Source organism: Schistocerca gregaria, chromosome 6 (genome assembly GCF_023897955.1).
Source record: "Schistocerca gregaria isolate iqSchGreg1 chromosome 6, iqSchGreg1.2, whole genome shotgun sequence".
NCBI lineage: Eukaryota > Metazoa > Arthropoda > Insecta > Orthoptera > Acrididae > Schistocerca > Schistocerca gregaria.
This window is the reverse complement of record NC_064925.1, coordinates 483,802,230-483,819,016: the sequence shown is the minus strand read 5'-3', so window position 1 is coordinate 483,819,016 and position 16,787 is coordinate 483,802,230. Positions and strand designations below refer to the sequence as shown.

At 44.2% G+C, this 16,787-nt stretch overlaps 1 non-coding gene across 1 annotated transcript; it reads left to right on the top strand.

Annotated features, from left to right (window-relative positions):
* The first annotated feature begins 14,092 nt into the window (after positions 1-14,092).
* Positions 14,093-14,167, top strand: Trnal-caa (transfer RNA leucine (anticodon CAA)). Its single transcript has one exon. It is a non-coding gene; the product is annotated as a tRNA-Leu (tRNA).
* Positions 14,168-16,787: the final 2,620 nt, after the last annotated feature.

Below are 16,787 nucleotides of genomic sequence, written 5' to 3'. Positions count from 1 at the left end.
TGGCAGTTTATGTGATAATAACGTGACTAACTGTTGGACGTTTTCCCTTTTTCCGTATTACTGATGATCTATTCTTCCCTTGGTCTTAACTTGTCGATACATCACGTGGGCTTCGTAATATCTTTCAAATTCTAAATTCTTGCAAAAAGCGTTAAAATGAAAGGACATGAATATTGAGCTCCGCATACATCTTCATTAGCATATTTTGTTGTTATTTTAATAAACGTGACAGTCATATAGTTCTATTAATCAGAAACGAAATAGTGAAATTCAATCACAGTGACTTACTCCGAATTCATACAGCAAGTTGTTACTGAAATTTAATGAGTTAACACCAGCAATATTCTTCAGGTTTTCTTGGGGTTTTTAGTTAGCATTCAATCAGTAATTAATTTACAAAATTAACAACCGCCTTAACCAGATTCTATCGTACTACCAAATGGTGAATTAGTTAGCGTGAGTCACTTCGAGTTCCGGAAGATAGTGCTGCCCTCTCTTGACAGATTGCTGTTTCGAAGTTCGGTGAGCCGTCTTGTGCTGCCACCTGTTGGCAGCAGCAGCCAACGGATGTCGCTACTGAGAGTCTCTGACCCATACAATGGCGTGTGCTGCCATCTTCTCCTCTTGTCACTAACTACTGTTGTTACTGCTACCACGGAACTTATCATCGAGTGAAAAAGCGGGAAAATTTGTAGCTATGCTAATGTAACGAAAGTGGGATCAGACGTGAATAAAATCAATATGAAATGAAAAACTTCCAAATTAAAAAAGTTAACCTCGATCTTGCCTTAGCAAAAATTTGTGTCCGCTACAAACGACTTTCGCAAGCTTGGCAACAACTTGTCGAGCAATACACACTGAAAATGACAATTACACAATGGTAGTAGTAGTTTACAGGATGACATTTTTCTTGTTGCCCAGATGAACTTCTTTGTGACTGGGACTGCTGTCACAAGAAATTTCTTAATTTGGACTACAGTCATTATCGTTCACACAATAAAATTGCAACATGAACGAAATTTCTCTTACGTAAAAGTATGTAGATAAGACTTAATTTAGGTGTTTTTTCTGAGACGAATAAGACTGTGTAGTGTTTTCATAAGGATTTCTCTGAATCCTTTAGTTACCGTAACACACATATGTAGCCATATGTCACCTCACTTCCTAGGTAACTGAAGTGGTTCAGGCCTACTTGTTCTAGAATCTTTTTAATCTACTACAATTTTGATTCTGATTCTTTCTCCATATAGGCCAGTTTCTTAATTTTTTCTGTTGAGATTTCCATGTCAAGTTATGCACTTATTTGTTTCTGTTAGTAAATTCCTTTCTGAACCTCTTATTCTGCTGTGATCACTGCACCGCCGAAAATAAAAGTTATTTAAAAGAGTCCTCCTATCTAGGAATATATGTTTTCGAAATGCTGTTTTCCGTACATCCATTATCTCATGTATGTAAATGTTAAACAGAGTTGGGTAGACATAGCAGCCTTGTCCCACACCGTTGGTGGTTGGTACGGTATCTCATTAGTCATTTTTCCGTTGAAATCTAGAGTGACAGTCATGTTTTGATAGGAAATTTTTATTGTATTTATTAGATGTTTCGGATATCAGTGATTGTTCATTATTGTCCAAAGTTTCTGTCTATTGTTAATAACTTTTTTAAAGTGGATAAAAGCAATGTGTGTTTTATTATTATATTTCCAGCTCTTGTGTATTATCTGCTATACGATAAAAACTGCCTTTATCGTTGAGCGTCCTTCCCTAAAACTCATTTCTTTCATATGCAGTACTACTTCGGTTATATTTTTAAGGTAAAGATGTAGAAGTTAAGCTTAGTAAATTCAGTCGTGTTTGTGAAACAATTAGCAGAAACCTTAAAAATAAAACTAGGAAAGAGACCCAAATTAAATATTATAAAACAGTTGGAGTCCCCACACTGCTCTGTGCAAGTGAGACCAGTGTTACTACAAAAAGGAGAGAAAGCCGTATCCAGGCACAAAATATAAAATTCCTGAGACGAGTTAAGGATTGCAGAATAGAAGACAAACTAAAGAATCAAGATATTACAGAAGAACTGAAAAATTTTAGTCGAAATGATAAAGTTTAGATTATAGAAGAAAATGGGACGAACACCTAGAAAGAATGTGGAGTGAGAGAGACTCCTCTTAAAGGCTAGAAATTACTATAAGTGCCAGTGAAGCACAGACAGTTTCGCTTAATACCTGAAGAGAAGAAAAAGAACACAAATACGTAACTACTCCTCATTTCCACGTAAAGTCGCCAGCTTTCATGCCAGTTACACAGTCTTGGATGACAAAGAAGGAACGAAGGGTGTGAAAGAAAGCTTCAGTATTGGCATGGAAGAGCAAACCTAACACCAACCATTATGGCTTTAAGGAGGAAGGAAGAATTAGAACTAATGACGGAATAGACAGTACATTTATAACAGAGTAAGAGCTAAGGATAAACAAAAACAACAGTACGAATATAATGGGTACGCAGGCGATAGTGGCTTACTTGTAATCAAAATGGAACACCAGTTATTAAAAAAAAATTGCGGTGTTACACCTCTCTCGTCCTCCGCTTTTGCTGAGAAAAGGTAGCCAGTGACAGAGATGACATCGCTTGTGCCCTTGGATGCATCTGACTCGATATTACTTGCAGACGCGAATCAGGCAGTCAGTTTGTTTAATAGAAGTTAATCAGAGGGATATATATGAATAGGAAGGGTGGTACCACAATCATAACAACGGGAAGTTCCCAAATTCGACCCGTTAACTGCGATATACTCTGCATTCAAGACATACAAAGCAACAGGATACTAATATTAAGCCCTGATACCGGGAGGAAACGGTATACTACAGTTGAATATGTTACCAAGCATAAATAAATCAAGAACCTGTAAGGTTGGTACGAACGACACAGACAAAAGCTAGCAACGAGGAGCAACAGGAAACCGGGACAGCGCTTTACGTATACTGTAGACAGAAGTGTAGAGGTATTGATTTTGACTAATAATCAACACGACTTGGGTCCAGAGTTCAAAAGTCGCCACTGTTTAAATTTTGAATAAAACCCTCAGTAATGGCGGCCGAATACTTTCCTGCAGAAGAAATCAATATCTTCTGCGATTGCCCTTCTCAAAGACGGCGGAGCAGCGGACAAAGATTCAAGGCACTTTTTTGCCCTTGGAGTGGCAAACTGCCCCTAAAAGACGATAGAATCAAAAATGATCAGTGAGAAGAGGATAAAGAAGGCAGTGGAAACCAGTATATTAAACACACACAATCTGTATCCGCAGATATGAGGTTTGTAACTGAAAAATCGTCAAAATGATCTCTATGTCGGCGAAACATTCCAGATTAGTCACCTGTTCGGATCTCCAGGAAGTGACTGCCAAGGGGGAGGTGCCATGAGAAAAGACTAAATAACCAACGAAAGAGTAACGTTCTGCGTGTTAGGAACTGCACTGTCAGAAGTTTGAAAGTGGTACGAAAGCTAGCAAGTATGAAAAGGGAAATCCTAAGCCTCACTCTAGATATAGTGCGACTCAGTGAAGTGAAATGGAAAGAAAAGAAGGTTTCTGGTCAGACGAGTATTGAGTAACATCATCAGCAGCAGAAAATGGTCTAACGGGAGTAGGTTTCTTCATGAATAGGAAGATAGTGCAGAGAGAGTTTGTGAACAGTTCAGCGATAGTGTCATTCTCATCAGTATCGACAGAAAACCAACACCGAGAACAATAGTTCATGTGTACATGCCGATGCCGCAAGCAAAAGATGAAGAGATGCAGAAAGTATATCAGGATATTAAACGGGTGATTTAGTAAGGAAGATGAAAATCTAATAGTCCTGGGAGGTGGGTTGGGATGCAGATGCAAGGGATGGACGAGAAAAAAGGATTACAGGAGAAAATGGGATTGGTAGTAAGAAAGAGAGGGAAGAAACACTAATTGAGATCCACAACAAAATTCGGCTAGTAATAGCGAATACACTGTTCAAGACTCGTGGTAAAGGCCTGGAGGTACTGAAAGATTTCAATTAGATTGTACCTTGGTCAAGCATATCCTGAAATCAGATACTGGATTGTAAGGTGTGCCCAGAAGCAAATATAAGCTCACGTCAGATCATAATCCAGTGATGATGAACAGTAGACTGAAGTTCAAGAGGCTACTCAAGAAGAATCAGTGCGCAAACATGTTGGATATGGAAGTACTAAGGAATGAAGAGGTACGTTTGAAGCTCACTGAGACTACACTCTGCGATACCGAACAGCTTAAAAGGCAGTTCAGTTGAAGAGGAATGGACATCACTCAAACACAGCAATCTCAGAAATTGGAAAGAAAAACATAGGAAGAAGGAAGGTAATTAAGAACCTTGTGTAACAGAAGAAATGCTTCAGTCGATCGACGAAAGGAGGAAGTCAAAATGGTTAACAGATATTCAAATTTACAGAAATACAAAAAAATCTTAGGAATGAAATAAGCAGAAAGTCCAGGGAATCTAAAACGAAATAGCTGCAGGAGAAATGTGAATTAACCGAAAATGAAGGTATGGTGTCTGAAGGACTAACTGGCGCAGCATACAGAAAAGTCAAAATAACTTTTGTTGAAATTAAAAGGAATGGTGATAACATCAAGAGTGTAATTAGGTATTCACTGTGGAATAAAGAGAAGAGAGTAGATGGATGGAAAGAGTACAATGAAGGCCTCTATGAGGGGGAGGGCTTGTCTGATGACGTGATAGAAGAAGAAACGTAAGTCGACAGGGAATAGGTAGGGTACCCAGTATTACTGTCAGAATTTAAAAGTGGACGACTTAAAATCAAATAAGGCACAAGAGATTGTTAACATTGCATCGTAATTTCTGAAATCATTGGATGGAAGTGGAAACAAAATGACTATCCATGAACATTTGAGACTGGCGATATACTGTCAGACTTTGAAAAACACCATCCACACACGAAGAAATTGCGACATTTATTGCACTATCAGTTTAACAACTCGTGCATCCAGGTTGCTGACAAGAACAACCAGCAAGGATGAACCACCTGAGGATGTCGGGCAGTTGTTCCGAGGATATATTGCGGAATTTTCACAACGTGATCCGGCGGCAAACTTGTGAAGTATATTTACAACATATACGCCGGGAAAACTTGAAGAGTCACAAGAATAATATGCCGGTAGGTAAAAGCGGAAAAGAAAATACGGGATATGTTAGATGATGGTCAGCTTGGCTTTAGAAAAGGTGAAGCCACAAAAGAGGTAGTTCTGACGTTGCGGTTGGTAATGGAAGCAAGACTGAAGAAAAGTCAAGCTTCTTTGACAGGATTTGTCCATCTGGAAAAAGTGTTCAGCAATGGCAAATGGTCCAAGATGTCTGAAATTCTGAGAAAAATAGATGAAAGATATACGGAAAGACGGGTAATACACAACATGTACGAGAGTGAGTCAAATGAAAACCTAAAATTTGTAATAACAAATCGAAATTTCGCGCCGTTATCCTGTAAGTTTGTAAGCGTGCTACAACAGCTAGCAGAATGGCCTGTAGGTGGCAGCATAGTGCAGATGCACACATACCGTCGCAGTATCAGTATAAAGATGGCCGCCCCACTTGCGACTTGCGCCAGGGAAGAACAGCGTTCTCTTATTCAGTTTTTGCGTAGTGAAGGTGTGAAACCTATTGAAATTCATCGACGAATGAAGGTTCAGTACGGTGATGCATGTTTGTCACAGCAGCAAGTCTACGAATGGAGTAGGAAGTTCGCAAATTGTGTGACTCCAGTGTAAGATGATCCTCGTCCAGGTCAGGCACAACGAGTTGTGACTCCACAGAACATAGCAGCAGTTGAAGCCATAGTGAAGGAAAACCGCCGAGTGACACTGAATGACATTGCAGCATGTTTACAGATTAGTCATGGGTCAGCACACCACATTGTGCATGATGTGTTCCAGTTTCACAAAGTTTCTGCAAGATGGGTGCCACGGCAGCTGACCCCTGAAATGAGAGAACGACGTGTTGATACTTGTGAAGAACTGCTTCAGCGCTTTGAACGAGAAGGTGATGTCTTCCTTGCAAGAATCGTTACTGGGGACGGAACCTGGATCCACTTCCACCAACCGGAAACGAAGAGAGCGAGCAAGGAATGGCGCCATTCCTTATCACCAAAACCAAATAAGTTTCGAACAGAAACATCAGCAGGGAAGGTTAAGCTGAATCTCTTTTGGGACGAAAAAGGCGTCATTTCGGTACATTACATGCCTAGAGGGACCATTGTCACCAGGGCATCACACACTAATCAAAGCGACGTGGATTGCTGTCAGCAGGTGTCCTTCTGCAACATGACAATGTAAGAGCCCACACTGCCCGTACAACAGTTGCAACAACCATAGACCTGCATTTTGAGTGTCTTCCTATTCGACCATACTCACCAAACCTTGCCCCAAGTGATTTCCATGTGTCTGGACCACTCAGAGACGCAATGGGAGGAAAGAAGTTCCGTTCTGATGAAGAGGTACGCCACGGGGTGCATGAGTGGTTGCGCGCACTACCAAAAGAATTTTTTTCTAAGCGAATTTATGCACTTTGTAAGCGCTGGAGGACTTTCATTGAGCGTGGGGGAGATTATGTTGAAAAGTGATACAGCTTTGCGCCATTTCTGTATAATAAATAAAATTTTAAAAAATATTTATGGTTTTCATTTGACTCACCCTCGTATAAGAACCAAGAAGGATCATTAAGAGTGAAAAAACAAGAAGGAAGGGCTTCGATTGAAAAGAGAGTGTAAGGCAAGGACATAGTCTTTCGCCTATACTGTTCGATATTTACATGGAAGAAGCAGTGACGGAAATAAAACAAAGGTTCCAGAGTTGGGTTAAAATTCAAGGTGAAAGGGCATCAGTGATAAGAATCGCTGACGAAGTTGCTGTTCTCGGTAAAAGTGAAGCAGAATCAGAGGGTGTGTTGTTATCCGGTACTGGTACAACGACATAGTTTCAAAACACAGACATCAGTGTGAATTATAGTTGCGCACAGTGAACATTGGGGTGGACAAGGTGAGTATGGTTTTACTAGCAAATCTTTTTTGTCAAAACAGCAGGAACAGTTCTGCTGCTCTTCTCAAGGAAGGAATACGTAGAGGTCCTCTTACCGCACTGAGATGAAGTACATTATTCCGAAGTTCGAAATGAATGCCGATTTGGAAACTGCTCCTGAGATATGCCGACGGCATATTGCGGCATAAATTGTTGAAGAAGTTACTGTTGTCGTGGCTGAGAATTCTGGACCCTAAGTGCGATCTTCAAGCGGTTTTCGAGCTGTGTCACGAGGACTGAACATTCCATGGTTCACCATTCGGATAGTGCTGCGAACAACTATTACATGATTCCAGAATGAGACTTTCACTCTGCAGCGGAGTGTGCGCTGATATGAAACTTCCTGGCAGATTAAAACTGTGTGCCAGACCGAGACTCGAACTCGGGACCTATGCCTGTCCCGGGCAAGTGCTCTACCAACCGTCCTCACAGATTTTCTTCTACCAGTACCTCGTCTCCTACCTTCCAAACTTTACAGAAGCTCTCCTGCGAAACCTTGCAGAACTAGCACTCCTGGAAGAAAGGATATTACTGAGACATGGCTTAGCCACAGCCTGGGGGATGTTTCCAGAATGAGATTTTCACTCTGCAGCGGAGTGTGCGCTGATATGAAACTTCCTGGCAGATTAAAACTGTGTGCCAGACCGAGACTCGAACTCGGGACCTATGCCTGTCCCGGGCAAGTGCTCTACCAACCGTCCTCACAGATTTTCTTCTACCAGTACCTCGTCTCCTACCTTCCAAACTTTACAGAAGCTCTCCTGCGAAACCTTGCAGAACTAGCACTCCTGGAAGAAAGGATATTACTGAGACATGGCTTAGCCACAGCCTGGGGGATGTTCCAGAATGAGACTTTCACTCTGCAGCGGAGTGTGCGCTGATATGAAACTTCTTGGCAGATTAAAACTGTGTGCCAGACCGAGACTCGAACTCGGGACCTTTGCCTGTCCCAGGCAAGTGCTCTACCAACCGTCCTCACAGATTTTCTTCTACCAGTCCCTCGTCTCCTACCTTCCAGACTTTACAGAAGCTCTCCTGCGAAACCTTGCAGAACTAGCACTCCTGGAAGAAAGGATATTACTGAGACATGGCTTAGCCACAGCCTGGGGGATGTTCCAGAATGAGACTTTCACTCTGCAGCGGAGTGTGCGCTGATATGAAACTTCCTGGCAGATTAAAACTGTGTGCCAGACCGAGACTCGAACGCGGGACCTTTGCCTTTCGCGGCCAAGTCCTCTACCAATTTTTTTTAAATTTTTTATCTCATTTTGTTCGTTTTAGTTCTGCTCTGGGTGGACGTCGAAAGACACCCGTTTCAGTTTCTTGTTGATCCATTAACTCAGTTTTTTTTATTACAGAGGGCAGCTAGCCCTCTGACCGAACACGATGAGCTACCGTGCCGGCTGCCAACTGAGCTAGCTAATTATGACTCACGCCCCGTCCTCACAGCTTTACTTCTGCCAGTACCTCGTCTCCTACCTTCCAAAAGGCAAAGCCAAAGGTCCCGAGTTCGAGTCTCAGTCTGACACACAGTTTTAAATTGCCAGGAAGTCTCATATCAGCGCACACTCAGCTGCGGAGTGAAAATCTCATTCTGGAAACATCCACCAGGTTGTGGCTAAGCCATGTCTCCTCAATATCCTTTCTTTCAGGAGTGCTAGTCCTTCAAGGTTCACAGGAGATATTCCGTAAAGTTTGGAAGGTAGGAGACGAGGTACTGGTAGAAGTAAATCTGTGAGGACGGGGCGTGAGTCGTGCTTGGGTAGTTCAGTTGATAGAGCACTTGCCTGCGAAAGGCAACGGTCCCGAGTTCGAGTTTCGGTCCGGCACACAGTTTTGATCTGCCAGGAAGTATCAATTGTGACATGATTTTATGTATATAGACTAAAGCGGGGGTCGGCTGCTTAACTAGGCAGGTGTGTTAACCACTAAGCCACCTTGGCACAGCGGTTTACACAACTGCACTGATTACCCTGGCACGCCTCTCTCCATGATCCAGATTCTCACTGCCGTCTCAGTCTACCTTCAGTTGCACCTCACACACGAACAGAATTGCCGAGACCCTCCATGTTCTGGAATAGCACAACACTATCAAACGTAAATGGGGAATCCAGCTTGAAACCCAGGAGCAGGTGCTTATATATAAATGAAATTACACAATTTCAGAGACTCTGCTGGTCTCATACAGATATGATTTTATGTATGTAATCTCGATACGCCATTTACTTTCGCTGCTGAGATGCTACAGAACATGGAGAGCGTCGACAATTCTGTCGGTGTGTGTACGAATTTATCTGTACACCTGATTTTACTCGGGCAAACAGGAAACATCGCACAAGTCGGATTGTAATTCGTACGAGTGTTGATCAACAGAGTACGAGACTGAAATTTTTCTTGTAGCTTCTGTGATAGTTTCCTATCTGTAGCACGAATATTTGAAGGGAACGGGTTTCATATATTACATCCATACACCACACCACCCTCCAAGCGATAAGCTGTTAGTAATTCTCTAGTTTGTAGACACTCCTTCGGTTTCGTGTACCAGACAATGGAGGTGACGCGTGACGAGCAATGCGGCGCAGTAAGATACTTCGTTCATTTACTATAATACGGCCACTGAAACTTACGAAAAGCTACAGCAGGCGTATGGTGAACATGGACTGAAAAGCTGCAACAAGCGTACGGTGAAGATGAACTAAGAAGCTGCAGCAAGCGTAGGGTGAAGATGCACTGAGAAGCTGCAGCAAGCATTGGGTGAAGATGCACTGAAAAGATGCAGCAAACGTAGGGTGAAGATGCACTGAAAATCTGCAAGAAGTGTAGGGTGAAGATGCACTGAGAAGCTGCAGCAAGCGTAGGGTGAAGATGCACTGAGAAGCTGCAGCAAGCATTGTGTGAAGATGCACTGAGAATCTGCAGAAAGCATTGGGTGAAGATGCACTGAGAAGCTGCAGCAAGCGTAGGGTGAAGATGCACTGAGAAGCTGCAGCAAGCATTGGGTCAAGATGCACTGAGAAGCTACAGCAAGCATTGGGTGAAGATGCACTGAAAAGATGCAGTAAGCGTAGGATGAAGATGCACTGAAAAGCTGCAGCAAGCGTAGGGTGAAGATGCACCGAGAAGCTGCAGCAAGCATTGGGTGAAGATGCACTGAAAAGTTGCAGGAAGCGTACGGCGAAGATGCACAGTCTCGTGCGGCAGTGTTTAGGTGATTCAAAGACTTCAATGAATGCCTGCTTGTCTTACGTAACCTCCGTCATGGGCCGATAATTTCTTATTCAACATCAACACAGCTGATGTGATTGTCCGTAAGGATCGGTGGACAACATTACGTAACCTCCGCCATGGGCTGAGAATTTCTTATGGTAGTGTCATCACAATTATGCATGATCATCTTCACATGACCCGTGTTCATGCCCGTTGTGTGCCACGTTTGTTGACTCCCGGACAAAAGACTGTGGGGATGGAGACAAGCCATGAGTTGCAGCGTCTCTTTGTTATGGAGAAGATGCGTATCTGGAATCGATTATACTGATGATGAGTCATGGTTGCTTTTTTATGACATTGACGGGAAACGAATAAGCACAGTGTAGAAATCACCAAGTTCTCCAACACAAAAAAGGCGACAGTTGTTCTATTTGCAAGGATAGTGGTGGTGATGATTTTTTTCGACTCTCATGAAATGATTTACGAGCATCCAGTTCGCTGTCACAATAGTGCTACAGCAGCATACATGTCATACTGGCTAAACTAAGGAAGCAGACTGCAAGGAAAAGAAGAGAACTTTATTGGAATGGGTCGCAATTTCATCATGACAATGCACAGCCTCATGTTGCAAATCACGTCATGCAGTTTCTGGCAAAACCACATTACCTATTTACCGCTGCCGCCCTGTAGCCCCGATCTTGCACCCTGTGATTTTTTTTCAGCGCATTCTGTTTGAGAAAAGAAAAGTAAACCGGTTCTAGGACTGGCAGAGAACCTATAAAAATTGCATTCAATTAAGAGGAGAGTACTTGGAGAAAGGTCATGTAAACACTGAAATGGGGTAATAACAATATCTGAACAACAATCCGTCTCAGTATTTGTCGAAAAGACCATCCCTCGAAAATACACTCCTGGAAATTGAAATAAGAACACCGTGAATTCATTGTCCCAGGAAGGGGAAACTTTATTGACACATTCCTGGGGTCAGATACATCACATGATCACACTGACAGAACCACAGGCGCATAGACACAGGCAACAGAGCATGCACAATGTTGGCACTAGTACAGTGTATATCCACCTTTCGCAGCAATGCAGGCTGCTATTCTCCCATGGAGACGATCGTAGAGATGCTGGATGTAGTCCTGTGGAACGGCTTGCCATGCCATTTCCACCTGGCGCCTCAGTTGGACCAGCGTTCGTGCTGGACGTGCAGACCGCGTGAGACGACGCTTCATCCAGTCCCAAACATGCTCAATGGGGGACAGATCCGGAGATCTTGCTGGCCAGGGTAGTTGACTTACACCTTCTAGAGCACGTTGGGTGGCACGGGATACATGCGGACGTGCATTGTCCTGTTGGAACAGCAAGTTCCCTTGCCAGTCTAGGAATGGTAGAACGATGGGTTCGATGACGGTTTGGATGTACCGTGCACTATTTAGTGTCCCCTCGACGATCACCAGAGGTGTACGGCAAGTGTAGGAGATCGCGCCCCACACCATGACGCCGGGTGTTGCCCTGTGTGCCTCGGTCGTATGCAGTCCTCATTGTGGCGCTCACCTGCACGGCGCTAAACACGCATACGACCATCATTGGCACCAAGGCAGAAGCGACTCTCATCGCTGAAGACGACACGTCTCCATTCGTCCCTCCATTCACGCCTGTCGCGACACCACTGGAGGCGGGCTGCACGATGTTGGGGCGTGAGCGGAAGACGGCGTAACGGTGTGCGGGACCGTAGCCCAGCGTCATGGAGACGGTTGCGAATGGTCCTCGCCGATACCCCAGGAGCAACAGTGTCCCTAATTTGCTGGAAAGTGGCGGTGCGGTCCCCTACGGCACTGCGGAGGATCCTACGGTCTTGGCGTGCATCCGTGCGTCGCTGCGGTCCGGTCCCAGGTCGACGGGCACGTGCACCTTCCGCCGACCACTGGCGACAACATCGATATACTGTGGGACCTCACGCCCCACGTGTTGAGCAATTCGGCGGTACGTCCACCCGGCCTCCCGCATGCCCACTATACGCCCTCGCTCAAAGTCCGTCAGCTGCACATACGGTTCACGTCCACGCTGTCGCGGCATGCTACCAGTGTTGACGACTGCGATGGAGCTCCGTATGCCACGGCAAACTGGCTGACACTGACGGCGGCGGTGCACAAATGCTGCGCAGCTAGCGCCATTCGACGGCCAACACCGCGGTTCCTGGTGTGTCCGCTGTGCCGTGCGTGTGATCATTGCTTGTACAGCCCTCTCGCAGTGTCCGGAGCAAGTATGGTGGGTCTGACACACCAGTGTCAATGTGTTCTTTTTTCCATTTCGAGGAGTGTATAAGTAAATAACTGTGATAATTTCATGCATTTTAGCTTCAGTTGGTTTCTGACAGTTTCTACTCTGTTGTGACCAAAATGAACGTTGTAGCGTCAGTAAAACTCAAATTAAATGTGTTATGGTATCTTTGGCTGGGAAATACCGAAGTGTGGGTTCAGACGCCGAGTCTTCGTACATTGGCACCCTTTACTGCGGATGTGCGAGGCTAATGTCTTATGTCTGTTTCTGGGGTGGACGCCTGTATAGTGTAGTATTATTATGTCTTTTTGTGCGTGTGATGAGAGAAGGAGACGGTGAAATCCAGTGCCAGCACATAGACACTCCCACCGAACAGTATCAGTGCAGGCCGCCGAGCTAAGCGCTACTATCCGAGGATGGATCACCATCAAAAGCATCATATGGACTCCCTTCAAGAGAATCTGGAGACAGGTTTGCAATTTAATTTGGGACACTGGAGCAAAGTACGGTGAGCAGCAGCTTTACGCCAACACCTCTCCTGCCCTGCCTGTCACAAAACTGGCAGTGGAAATTTCGTACACCAACAGGACTCGATCAGACTTACTGCAAGTGAAACACTCTCGCACAGGAATGCATTTGAGACTTTCATTTTTCTCCCTCTCTAAGCCTCTTTTTAATCGGGAACACGAGCATACAAATATCTTTATTAACAAGGCAAGGAGTAGCGTCTTTGATCAGTAATCAAAACGCCCTCGGTCCCGGCCAAAAACCTGTCACCACTTAAATTTTGATTCATAATCAGCACTGGCCGCAGAACACTTCCAGCGTAAGTAGTCACCCACATTCTGCCAACGGCCTTGTCAAAAGATGGCGGAGGAGCGGACAGAGGTTCAGGGCACTTTCTTGTTCTTGGGGTGATAAACGGCTCCTAAAGCTGGAAGAATCAGCAATGATCAACGACATGAGGATGGAGAAGGCAACAGAAGTCACTGCATTAAATACACGTAATGTGTGGCCTGTAATTGAAAAATTGCCATGAGGACCTCTCCATTGGCGAAAGATTCCACGGCTAAGCCAAGTCTCCGCAATATCCTTTCTTTCAGGAGTGCTAGTTCTGCAAGGTTCGCAAGAGAGCTTCTGTAAAGTTTGGAAGGTAGGTGAGGAGGTACTGGCAGAAGTAAAGCTGTGAGTACCGGCCGTGAGTCGTGCTTCGGTAGCTCAGTTGGTAGAGCACTTGCCCGCGAAAGGAAAAGGTCCCGAGTTCGAGTCTCGGTCGGGCACACAGTTTTAATCTGCCAGGAAGTTTCATATCAGCGCACACTCCGCTGCAGAGTGAAAATCTCATTCTGGAAACATCCCCCAGGCTGTGGCTAAGCCATGTCTCCGCAATATCCTTTCTTTCAGGAGTGCTAGTTCTGCAAGGTTCGCAGGAGAGCTTCTGTAAAGTTTGGAAGGTAGGAGATGAGGTACTGGCAGAAGTAAAGCTGTGAGTACCGGGCGTGAGTCGTGCTTCGGTAGCTCAGTTGGTAGAGCACTTGCCCGCAAAAGGCAAAGGTCCCGAGTTCGAGTCTCGGTCGGGCACACAGTTTTAATCTGCCAGGAAGTTTCAGATTCCAGAATAGTCCCCTATTCGAATCTCCAGGAGGGCACTGCAAAGGGGGTGGTGACAATGAGAAAAAGACTGAATAATCAACGAAAGGGTAACGTTGTGCGAGTTGGGGCATGAAATGTCAGAAGCTTGAACGTGGTAGGGAAGCCAGAAAATTTGAAAAGGGAAATGTTTAAGTTCAATCTAGATATAAGAGGCTCAGTGAAGTGAGACTGAAAGAAGTCAAGGTTTCTGGTCGGATGACTCTTGAGTAATATCAAGAGCAGCAGAAAATGGTATAACGCGAATCAGACTCGTTATGAATAAGAAGGTAGGGCAAAGAGTGTGTTGATGTGAACAGTTCTGTGATACAGTTTTTCTTATCAGAAACGACAGCAAACCAACACTGACTACAATAGTTCAGGTATATATGCCGATGTCGCAAGATGAAGGGATAGACAAAGTAGATGAGGATATTGAGAGGGTAATACAGTACATAGAAAATCTAATAGTAGTATAGGCTTAAGACAAGAAATGAGAGAGGAGAAAGACTAATTGAGTTCTGTAATAAATTTCAAAAAGTATAGCGACTACTGCGTTCAAGAATCACAAGAGGAGGAGGTATATCCGGAAAAGGCCAGGTGATACAGGAAGATTTCAGTTACTCCGTAGGTTTTCCCTGTGTATTACAGCACCATCTATCAAAAAGCAAAAAAAAAAGTGGTCCAACTAAAACATTAATATTTCTTTACGTTCTACACAAATATATAATACAAAAGGGGGTTGCTATTTAAAAAATCGCAGTTGATATCCGTTTGACCTATGGCAGCACCATCAAGTGGGCCAACCATAGCTTCATCTGGTTTTCCCCTTCAAGCTAGACAAGTTTCGTTCTTTGTAGTTTTTTCGTTTGATGATTATTTCGTGCGATATTTGGCCCGGTCACTATCAATGAACCACCCTGTGTATAGACAGATATATACTCGTATATGAATCTTGACTAAAATCGAAATTTTGTCTGCGCGTGTGCATAATTTATTAGAGGTCAAGAGAATCGAAATTTTACTTCTAGATGTAGCAGTCTTGAAATTGAATCCCTGAAAATCGTGGCTACGTAGAATTCTGGTTCACATGCTACGACTTTCGACAATATTTTGGCATTTAGTTGGTTACTGATCACATGCTCATGGCAGATACCGTACCTTATCTTAACCAACCATGGCCTTCTGGCCCTGCACACATTGTGTGAATTTTTATATTGTCAATATGTTTCTAATGCCTAATACGTCTAAGAAACATCACACTTTAAATGACTAGACAACTGGACATCGTTTAGTTAAACGATCACGTTTCGCATATTACTTCAGCGGAAAACAGCTAACATACAAATCTAACGTGTCTGTTGCTGGAGCCGGCCGGGATGGCCGAGCGGTTCTAGGCGCTTCAGTCTGGAACCGAGATATCGCTGCGGTCGCAAGTTCGAATCCTGCCTCGGGCAAGGATGTGTGTGATGTCCTTAGGTTAGTTAGGTTTAAGTGGTTCTAAGTTCTAGGGGACCGATGACCTCAGAAATTAAGTTCCATAGTGCTCAGAGCCATTTCAACCATTTTTGTCTGTTGCTGGAATTGGTGAACAGTGACATAGTCATCATTGTGAACGTTAAGCGTCTGCAAAAAAATAACTCTCTCCAGAATGAGATTTTCACCCTGTAGCGGAGTGTGCGCTGATATGAAACTTCCTGGCAGATTGAAACTGTGTACCGGACCGAGACTCGAACGCTACAGAGTGAAAATCTCATTCTGGGAACATCCGTCAGGCTGTGGCTGACATGTCTTCGCGATATTCGTTCTTTAAGGAGTGCTAGTTCTGCATGGTTCGCAGGAGAGCTTCTGTCAAGTTTGGAAGGTAGGAGACGAGGTACTGGCAGAAGTGAAGCTGTGTGGACGGGGCGTGAGTCGTGCTTGGGTAGCTCCGATCGTAGAGCACTGCCCGGAAAGGCTGAGGTCCGGAGTTCGAGTCTCAGTCCGGCAAACAGTTTTAATCTGCCAGAAAGTTTCAAATTACACTCTGTTTGACTGAAGTCACCACCTACAGGTTTATATTATCAACCACGGAGGAGAAATAGGCCGTCTAAACCAAGTGTATTGTTACGTATGTATCCTGAAACCCCGCACGTTATAGGTTTTCGCTGCTGGTGCATAGCTACCGTATCTACACTATCTGATGAGAAGGATCTGGGCACCTATATGTGGGCATTAATGCGGGGTGTTTCCATCTTCGCCAATTTGAACTCTGCTGATGGCACCATCAGTGGGGGTATGAATACCTGTGGAGGAATGGCAAACCATTCATCCTCAACTGATGCTGGAAACTGGGAACTTAGAGCGAAGTCGACATTCTAACTCCTCTCAAACCAGTTCCACTGGGAGTTTTGTTTTCGCTCAGCTAAAAGACTTTTTGCAGAGAATTCTATGAAATAGGCAGACTTATTCGACGACAATACTTTGGCCAAGATGATCATAGTCTCACGTAAGGACAGCATATTCTCTAAGAGATGACTGAAACTAATTTCTATGGAGAAACTAATTTAGAAAAGCAATTACACCAACTTCAG